The following is a 9,918-nucleotide window of genomic DNA, read 5'->3' as shown; positions in this document are numbered from 1 at the left end:
CACTAAAGGATAGACCAAAGACAGAAAAGTCATCCATGAAGACCTCTAAATATTGCCCTACCATGTATTGAGTGTGAAATATTGCATATTTCAACTATTTATACCCTAGTATTATAAACATGATAGTGCTTAATCGATTTAATTATGCATGTTTTCATGTGCGAGTTGATTTCAAGAGCTTAAGGTGAAATCGATGTCAAAAGGAAGATTTATGCTCGAAAGCTTACTAAATGAAGATTTGGAGATTTGGAAGTCATTAATGAAGAATTCACATGCCAAAGATATAAGAATACCAAGTGAGTAATGAAGAGAATCAAATATTTAAAGTGAAGAAAATGAATCCTGAAATTGTCCTGAAAACAAACATATTCCTTAAATTGTCCTAAAAAAGCATATTCAGAAACTCCGAATCTATTTTGAAAACTGTGCAGAGTGCATAAATTTAAGGCGGTTTAAACTCCGAGCATATTTTGGAAAATTGCACAGAGTGCTTAAATTTGATGCGGTTTCTAAATTTTCCAACTCAGTGCGAAAGTTGGAGTTCCACAACTATAAATAGGACTCCCTAGGATGCTCCAAAGCATCTTCTAAGGTTTGGAAAGGTCTCAAGGAGCATAGTACAAGGGTGGAACAGCCACCAAAGAGTTTTTCTTCTTCCCTAGTTTATTTTTCATGCTTTGTTTAAGAGATTTGGTTTCAATCATGTATATGGTTGGCTAAACCTCTTAGCGAGGGCTAAGAGGTGAAGCTTGTAGCGTGTTTGGATGTTTATTTTACTTTGATTCTTGTTCTTATTGAACTTCATTGATTTTCAGTTTGATATTAAGGGAATATTTTCAGTTTTTTATGATTTATTGTGACTCAAATCATAATAGATGTTGTGATAGTTTTGGATATCTTCTTTTCCTGTTTTGAGATAGTGAGATTCGTAAATCCCGTTATTCACCATCGTCTCCTGGGCATGGTAGGGTGATGGAATACCTTCCAATCAACACAATTCTCCTCCATTGAGAATTTGGTCAATGAAAAGTTTAGATTTGATTTAAATTATTTTATCTTCCAATTAGATAGGATAGGACTCCAATTCCAATTGTGTTCCTTGAATCAAGTAAGGTAGCATCTTGATAGTTACAAGTGGATCCTTGGCACCCTAGTTCCCACCTTTAGATTCATAAGTTTTAATCAACATTCTTCACCATTAGTCTCAATTATTCAGATTTCAACTTACATTTTTTTCTAGTTATTTTCAGAATACGTACAAGTTTAGTCCCTGTGGATTCGACCTCGGTCTTACCGAGTTATTACTACATCGCAACGCTACACTTGGGGTTGTGAATACATTTTTGGCGCTGTTCCTGGGGACTACGGTTATGTTTTTCTAGAATTAATTGGTTTTAGAATTAGGTTAAGATTAGGGTTAACTTTTTTTTGTTAGGTTATGATTTTTTCTGAAATTGTTTTTAGAAACTAACATTGTTTTCTGTTTTGTAAGATCTTAACATAGCTACTCCAATCCGATAACCTCTTTCCAATTCCCTCTTTCTTTTCTAGATTTCTTATTTTCTATAGTTTTCTTTCTTCTAGCTTTTAGTTGTTTGGTGCTTGAGGGTTATGCGTGTTTCATACCCAAGTGGGTTCGTGAAAACACTCAATGTCTCTTGAGTGAAGGAGGATTTGTCAAAGGGTTGCCCATCCATCAAATGATTAGACACCACTTGAGATCCTCTTAGCTAATTGAAGTAATGGCTGCAAATCAACATCAACCACCAGTTGAGGAAGTTCAAGATAAAAATGAGGTGCATAATACTCCCCTGCCTTGTACTCTATGAGATTATTTACGACTGGTGGGGGTGAGTACACCTTCCTACATGATATTTTCATTGAATGCAGGAACTGTAGATATTAAACGAGGGGTAATTCAAATCCTCCCTAAGTTTCATGGACTAGAATCTGAAAGTCCATACTTGCTTATAAAAGAGTTCGATGAAATCATATCTACATAACACTTCCCAAACGTGTCTAAGGATACGGTTAGACTAAAATTATTTCCTTTCTCTTTGAAAGAAAAGGATAAGTCATGGTTACATTCCTTAAGACCAAGGTCCATTGGCATGTCGGCTGAGATGACAAGGGAGTTCCTTAAAAAGTTCTTTCTCTATCATAAAACAAATACCTTAACGAAAGAAATCATGAATTTTGTGCAAAAAGAGGATGAGACCTTCTTCTAATGTTGGGAGTGATTTAAGGATCTCATGAATTCATGTCCACAACATGGCTACGAAACATGGTGTATAATAAACTTTTTCTATGAGGGATTGACCTCACCCATGCGCCAATATGTGGAGATGATGTGTAACGGGGAATTCATGAATAAGGAAGCAATTATGCATGAGATTGTTTTGATGAACTTGCTGAAAATGTGCAATCAAGGGATACCACTTCAAGAATTACCACTTCTAAGCCTACTTAATCAAGGAAATGGGAGGAATTTATGTTCTAAAAGAGGCAGATGATATAAATGCAAGATTGACCAAACTCACAAGAAAAGTTGAGGCCATGGAACTTAAGAAGGTAGAACCCAAAAAGACGGCAGAAGTTGGTTGTGGTATTTGTGCTTGTAACATATATACAACTGAGAATTTCCCAACAATTCCTACTTTTCAAGAGATATTGAATGAGAAATCAAATTGTGTAAACAACTACCAAAAACCTTTCAGTGGACCCACCTCAAATACATATAACTCAAGCTAGAGAAACCATCCAAACTTCAGTTAGAAGAATGGACAAACGACTACTCCTCGAGGGATCTTTAACCAATTTCTGAATCAAAGGAAACCTCAAGAGGATCCGGTCTTAAAACAAATACAAAACCAAGAGCTTTTTAATCAGCGTATACTGCAAGCCTTTTAAGACCTTACAAAGGCCATACAAGGGCTTGAAACAAAAAATTTAATTAGTGAGAAAGGGATCCTTCCGGCTCAGCCTCTCCCCAACTCAAAATAATAATATGAAATCAGTGACCCAAACTCTTCAAAATAGATGGAGCAGGCTAAGTCTATCACCACTCTTAGGAGTGGGAAGATAATTGACAAATCTATTTCGGTGGGGGCTGAAAAGCCTAAGGATCCGAAAATAGATGAGAATGATAGGCCTAGCAATGCTCCACATGTGTTAGAAGTAGAAGCTCAAAGTAAGCCAATTGTGTCATTCCCTCAACGGTTGATTGCACTAAAATCTCTCTCTAACTCTTAGGATATTTTAGAGGTGCTTAAGCAAGTGAAGGTCAACATCCCTCTACTAGATGTTGTTAAACAAATCCCTTCATACGCCAAATTTCTGAGAGATTTATGTATAACCAAAAGATAACAAAACATAAAAAAGAAAATCTTTTTGACAGAAAAAGTGAGTGTCATCCTCAAGCAAGATGTGCCCCAAAAATTCAAAGATCCCGGTAGCCCAACCATCACTTGTGTACTTGGAAACCACTGAATTGAGTACGCACTTCTTGACTTGGGGGCGAGCATAAATCTGATCCCTTACTTGGTTTATGAATAATTGGGTCTAGGTGAATTAAAACCCACCCGGACTATATTACAATTTGTAGATCGCTCAGTTCGTGTACCAAGATGGATGATTGAGGATGTGTTGGTCCAAGTTCATAAATTCTACTTTCTAATAGATTTTATTATCCTGGATACTCAACCCATCATAGATATGAGCACTCAAATACCCGTCATTCTTGGTCGCCCTTTCCTTGCTACATCAAATGCTATCATTAATTGTAAGAATGGAATTATGAATTTATCTTTCGAAAATATGCATTGGAGCTCAACATCTTTTTCAATATGAACAAATATTTAGAGGATGATAACGATACCCACGACAGTAACATGATCGATTCTTTCATCGAAGATTGAACACTTTTGACTCTATACTCTTACACTCTAGAGACATGCTTGGCCCACTCCCTTGATTTAGATAATGACATGATTAGGAATATGGATGCCTTGCTTGATGCTACGCTAATACTTGAAGTTAACTAGTGAAGGCCACAATTTGAGAAATTGCCCCAATTTGATGTAGTGCCTCTACCATCTAGTCTCAAAGCACAGAAGCTTGACCTAAAACGTTTGCCCGCTGATCTTAAATATGTCTACTTGGTCAAGATGAGACATCCGGTAGTGATTTCTTCCCACCTGGAGAAATAACAAGAGTGTGTACTCATTTCCACTCTCATTGAGCATAAAGGAGCTCTTGGATGGTCGATTGTGGACCTCAAGGAAATTGACCCTTTGATTTGTACTCACTACATCCATCTTAAGGATAATGCGAAAACCTCCTGACAACCACAACGTTGACTCAATCCAAATATGAAAGAAGTGGTTAAAGCTAAGGTAATTAAGTTGTTGGATGTGGGTATCATATACCCTATATTCGACAATCAATGGGTGAGTCCAACTCAGGTAGTTCCTAAGAAGTCCGGAATCACCATCGTAGCCAATGCCAACAATGAACTCGTGCCAAATAGAGTTACTACTGGTTGGAGAATGTGCATTGACTACAGGAAGTTGAATACCGTCACAAGTAAGGACCACTTTTCTTTACCCTTCATTAATCAAATTTTCGAAAGGCTAGCCAATCACTCTTGTTATTGCTTCCTTGATGGATATTCAGGCTATAATCAGATAGAGATAGCCCTTGAAGATCAAGAGAAGACAACATTCACATGTCCCTTTTGCACCTTTGCTTACTGAAGGATGTCATTCGAACTATTAATGCCCCGCCACTTTTCAGTGATGCATGTTGAGTATTTTTTCTAACATGGTAGGGCAATATTTAGAGGTCTTCAAGGATGACTTCTCTGTCTTTGGTCCATCCTTCAGCAAGTATTTGGAAAATCTTAAATGTGTGTTGAAGCGATGCGAGGAAAAGAATTTGGTTCTGAATTAGGAGAAATGTCATTTCATGGTTACCAAGGGAATTGTGCTTGGACACATAATTTCGTCTAAGGGAATTGAGGTAGATAAGGTAAAAATTAATCTTATCTCTAACCTATGTCCACTCAAGAGCGTACATGATGTGCGATCCTTCCTAGGACACGTCGGATTCTATAGACGATTCATAAGGAACTTTAGTCATCTCTCACATCTTTTATACAATCTACTTCAAAAGGATGTACCATACGAGTGGATTGAATAATGACAAGAAGCTTTCACTGAGCTCAAGGGCATGTTAATTACCGCACCTATCATACAACCACCCAATTGGAGCATCCCTTTTAAGATTATGTGTTATGCATCTTACTATGCTATTGGGGCGGTGTTAGGCCAGAGAAAAGAAAAGAATCCCTACGTTATTTACTATGCAAGTAAAACTCTAAATTCTACCTAAGTGTACTACTCTACTACAGAGAATAAACTCTTAGCCATAGTGTTCGCTTTGGACAAATTTAGGTCCTACCTGATCGGATCTAAGATCATCATCTACACAAACCATGTGGCGCTAAAGTATCTTCTTTGTAAGACGGATGCCAAGCCCTGCCTGATCAGATGGATCCTCTTACTCCAAGAATTTGATATTGAAATACGAGACAAAAAAGGTGTAGAAAATCTAGTGGTTGACCACCTTTCTTGACTTGACCTCCTTGATTCCCTTGAGCTGACACTACCCTTGAGCTGACACTAATAAACAATATGTTCCATGACAAACAATTATTTAAACTCTCCCAACTACCTTAGTTTGCTAACATTACAAATTATCTTGCTAAAGGTTTCACACCAACATATTCGACTGCGCAAGATTTTAAAAAAAATTCTTCGCCCAAGTACATAAGTTTTTCTGGGATGATACTTATTTATTTAAATATTGCCTAGACCAAATTCTAAGGAGATGTGTGCCAAATAATGAACATCAGAGTGTCATCTCCTTTTGTCATTCTCAGGCCGGTGGTGGTCACTTTTCTGCTAAAAAGATCACGACCAAAATTATACAGTGTGGCTTTTATTGGCCCACGATGTTCAGAGATACTCATGAATTTTGCAAAGCTTGTGAGCATTGTCAGAAATTGGGAGGGTTGTCCAATCGAAATATGATGCCTCTAAACCCCATTCTTATCATCGAAGCATTTGATTGCTGGGGCATCGATTTCATGGGACCATTCTGAAAAGGCCTAGCTAAATGTCCTAGAGAGGGGGTGAATAGGACAATGCCAAATAAAACTTATAACAACGGAATTAAAAAGAATATGATAGCCAAAATAAATCACAATGCAGGAAAGTAAAACAACCTCAAAATTCAGATCTTGAGAGGTTGATACAAATGTTGTTCTAAGGACAACCTTACACCAAAAACTAGAGTTTATGGTAGGACAACCTTATTTCTAGAAAGATCTTTGTATCAAATCTCAAACCGAAGAGGAATACAGAAATAAATACAAACTAAATTAAAATAAATTGTAATCACAAATGTATTGTTCTAGGGACAGCCATACACCATAAAAATGGCAGGGCAACCTTGCTGGAACAACTTTTAAAAGAAATAGAATATCAAGCTGATAAAGGAATAGCAGAAAATAAATTGTAAACTATTACAACATTCTCACAATGCTTGAATTAAATGATTACAACATTCACCACCATACATACATCCCACAAAAGAATAATTAAAGATCAGAAGAATAAATCATTCAACCACAACACAAGGGATTATAGTGGTTCGCCTGTGTGTTCACCAACTGTTAAACAACAGCCACACAAAATGCTACTCCACTCCTAATATCCTCACACAGGGGATATTAACGTTCACTAAAACTAGGTTTTCCCAGGTTCACCCAAAACCTTTACAATTGTGTCTTTGTATGTGGGCTTACACAATTAAAAAAACCCCACTTCTGAGTTTTCCTGGCTCTCCTCAGATAACCAATACAACAAGATTTTTCTGGCAAATCTTGAAAGAAACCAAAACAGAAAGGAATTTACAATTAAATGTAAAATACCTGATTATCTCCTTCGTTGTAGCAGCCCGGTAGAACCAAATCAAAGTAGATGATTGAATGTCCAACTTCAATGTCCAGTACTCGATTACAATGGTTCTAATTCTAATAGATTTTAAATTAAACCAAATAGGGCTTGCCTTAATTGATTTTGATTCCAAAGAAAGGGAATAACAATTCCTCTTATCAAATTAGATTGGAATAGCAGAAACAAAATCAATTAAATAAAGCTAAGGAAAGAGAATATTAAATAAGCACACTTAGCTTAGATGGAGCACAGAATTATCTCTCAGAAGTTCGACGAAGATTGGCTTGAATGGATTAATTAATTCGATGATTTCTTCTGAGATTCATGCACTATTTATAGGTGAGCAGATCGCGTCTTCGACTGGTCTAGGGAGCTCTTCGACTAGTCGAAGCAATAACAGATATTTGAAAGATTCGGCGGGATAAGCTCTGACCGTTCTACGACTGGTCGAAGGTCTCCTTCGACTGGTCATAGGTCACCTACGACTGGTCGAAGGTTTACTTCGACAGGTCGAAGAACCTAAAACATATCGCTGGATTTCAAGTCGAAGTTTTTCGACTGGTCGAAGATGCAGTCGACATTGTTCCTTCGACTGGTCGAACAGATTCTTGGACTAGTCGAAGCCTAACAGATTTTATCCGAAATTTGTGACAAACTCACCACTGATCGAGGAATTTCTTAAACTGGTCGAAGCAACTCTAGGACTAGTCGAAGAAGGCCTAGGACTAGTCGAAGAACAGACCAAACTTATGTAAAATAACATTCGACTTATGTATCCGAAATGACCTACTTCTAAGGTCAACCTATGGTCAGACAAACCTCAACCATGAAGTAAGGACATTGAAACATTAGGAACTAGTGACCTTGAAGTATGAGCCTTGAAGTCTTGATGTAGTTGAAATCTTGATGTAGCTCAATCTTGAAAGTGTCTTGAGTTCTTTACAAACTGCCTTGAACTCTTCTTGAAGTCTTGCAGCTTGAGTCTTGTCTTGTGAGCAGTTCTTGCATTCAAGATTGATCCTTGTACTTGTGAGCTTTGCTTGTTGTGAGCTTTGGCTTGTTTATGAATGTTGATCCTTGAGAGAGCTTCACTTATGCAAGGTATATATAACAATGATTTTGGCACCACAAATTTGACAACAGACAGGGATATAAACTATAGCACTTACAATCTCCCCCTTTGTCAAATTAGTGACAAAACACATAACCAAGATAAACATAAAGTAAAATAACTGGTTAATACCTGCAAATCAATATACAATATTCAACATTCAACCAGTTTCATTCAACAAGCTCAAACATACTCCCCCACTCCCCCTGAGTAACATAATCAATGCTACTCCTCTCACAATCACATCGTTAAGAACAAACCATTCTCTCCCTTTTTGTCACAATATGACAAAGGAGAACTAAATAAAGGGATATATGAGAGTAAACATGAGGAGGTATGAGAGTATAGCAAAACCGTGATAGAGAAACTCAGCATAGCTTCACATAAAAGTAATATCCAGCATAAAACATAGATAGTATCCAACTCAAAATCAGTCAACCAAGAGACAAGTTATAAAGTTATTACAGACCAGAAGTCTCAAATAAACTAGTCAGAACCAAAACCAGATGATGGAGCAGGAATAGAGGGATCAAGTTGGTGCATGCCTTTGTTCAATCGCCTAAGATATTTGCGCATGTACTTGAATTGTAAATCATGAGCAACAGACATGTTTTCCAACTTTACATTTATATTCTCAACTTTACCCTCTAATGCACTTAGACGTGCATCAACATCAGATGGTTCAAAATCTGGATCATTTGTTGAGTCAGAATCCAGTTCCTCAAAAATGTCATCCATATTAATGTCATCACTAGCTTCTTCATGACCACCACCACCACCACCACCTTGTTCAGGAAGTAGATCCAGCTTCATCTTATTGATATTAGTATTGTTGAAGATCAGATGATGGATAGGTGCCTCATCAATCGGCATATCGACTAACATATGTATAGCCAATACAGTCATTAAATAGGCAAAAGGAATGTCATTATGACCAGGATGGAGTCTAAACTGAAGAATGAAATGACAGATTAAGGATGGTAAACAAATCTGAGTACCATTGGAAATAGCATGGATAACACGAACCATAAACGGAGTCAAGTCAGATTTATTACCCGAACGAGGATACAGATTAGACACAAAGATTTTGTGGAGAATTCTGTATTTGGGTAACAAATACCTTGCGGGAAGCGCATTCCCTTTTTGAGTCCATTGAACATCCATGTTGCACAAGTCTCTAGTGAGCATGCGTTTTTCAGACATTGAGGGTTTATCAGTTAAGTTATGGATATGAATACCCTCATCATTCACAGGAATGTCCATAAGGGCTGAAATTAAATGACGATCAATGTCAAAAGGCCCTTCTCTAGTAGATATTTTAAAAGTTAAATTATCCTATGAGAAAGCACTAATACATGTAAACATGGATTGGGCAATGGACCGGTATGCAGGCCCACCCCAATGTAATAAGTTAACCTAATCTACAGCTTCAAGCATAGGAAGGATGTCAAAAGGTGTAATATGATTTACATCAACAGGATGTTCAACAATAACATTATGTAATCTAATGTCCCTAACATATGATGGATCATCATTGGGAACAAGAAGATGACGCTTAGAGATAGCAGTCGATCTGGAGGAAAAAGAAGGACCACGGGAAGTAGTTTTTCTACCTCTAGAAGCCATTAGCAACAAGGATTTCAAGGAATTAAGAAGTTGCAAAGGATTGAGAAGTGGGTTTATTCAAAACAGATTTTTCAAAATCCAAACCCCAAATCTCAATGAAATCCAAAATAGAAAGCTTCAAGCTAGACAAGGAAACAATCTAGACACAAATCTGCAAGAAAA

At 37.2% G+C, this 9,918-nt stretch overlaps 1 non-coding gene across 1 annotated transcript; it reads right to left on the bottom strand.

Annotated features, from left to right (window-relative positions):
- Positions 1-2,170: 2,170 nt before the first annotated feature.
- Positions 2,171-2,278, bottom strand: LOC131232022 (small nucleolar RNA R71). The gene has a single exon (XR_009164630.1). It is a non-coding gene; the product is annotated as a small nucleolar RNA R71 (small nucleolar RNA).
- Positions 2,279-9,918: the final 7,640 nt, after the last annotated feature.

Source organism: Magnolia sinica, chromosome 17, assembly GCF_029962835.1.
Source record: "Magnolia sinica isolate HGM2019 chromosome 17, MsV1, whole genome shotgun sequence".
Taxonomy (NCBI): domain Eukaryota; kingdom Viridiplantae; phylum Streptophyta; class Magnoliopsida; order Magnoliales; family Magnoliaceae; genus Magnolia; species Magnolia sinica.
Note: the sequence above shows the minus strand (reverse complement) of the source record. Positions and strands in the feature narration are given on the sequence as shown.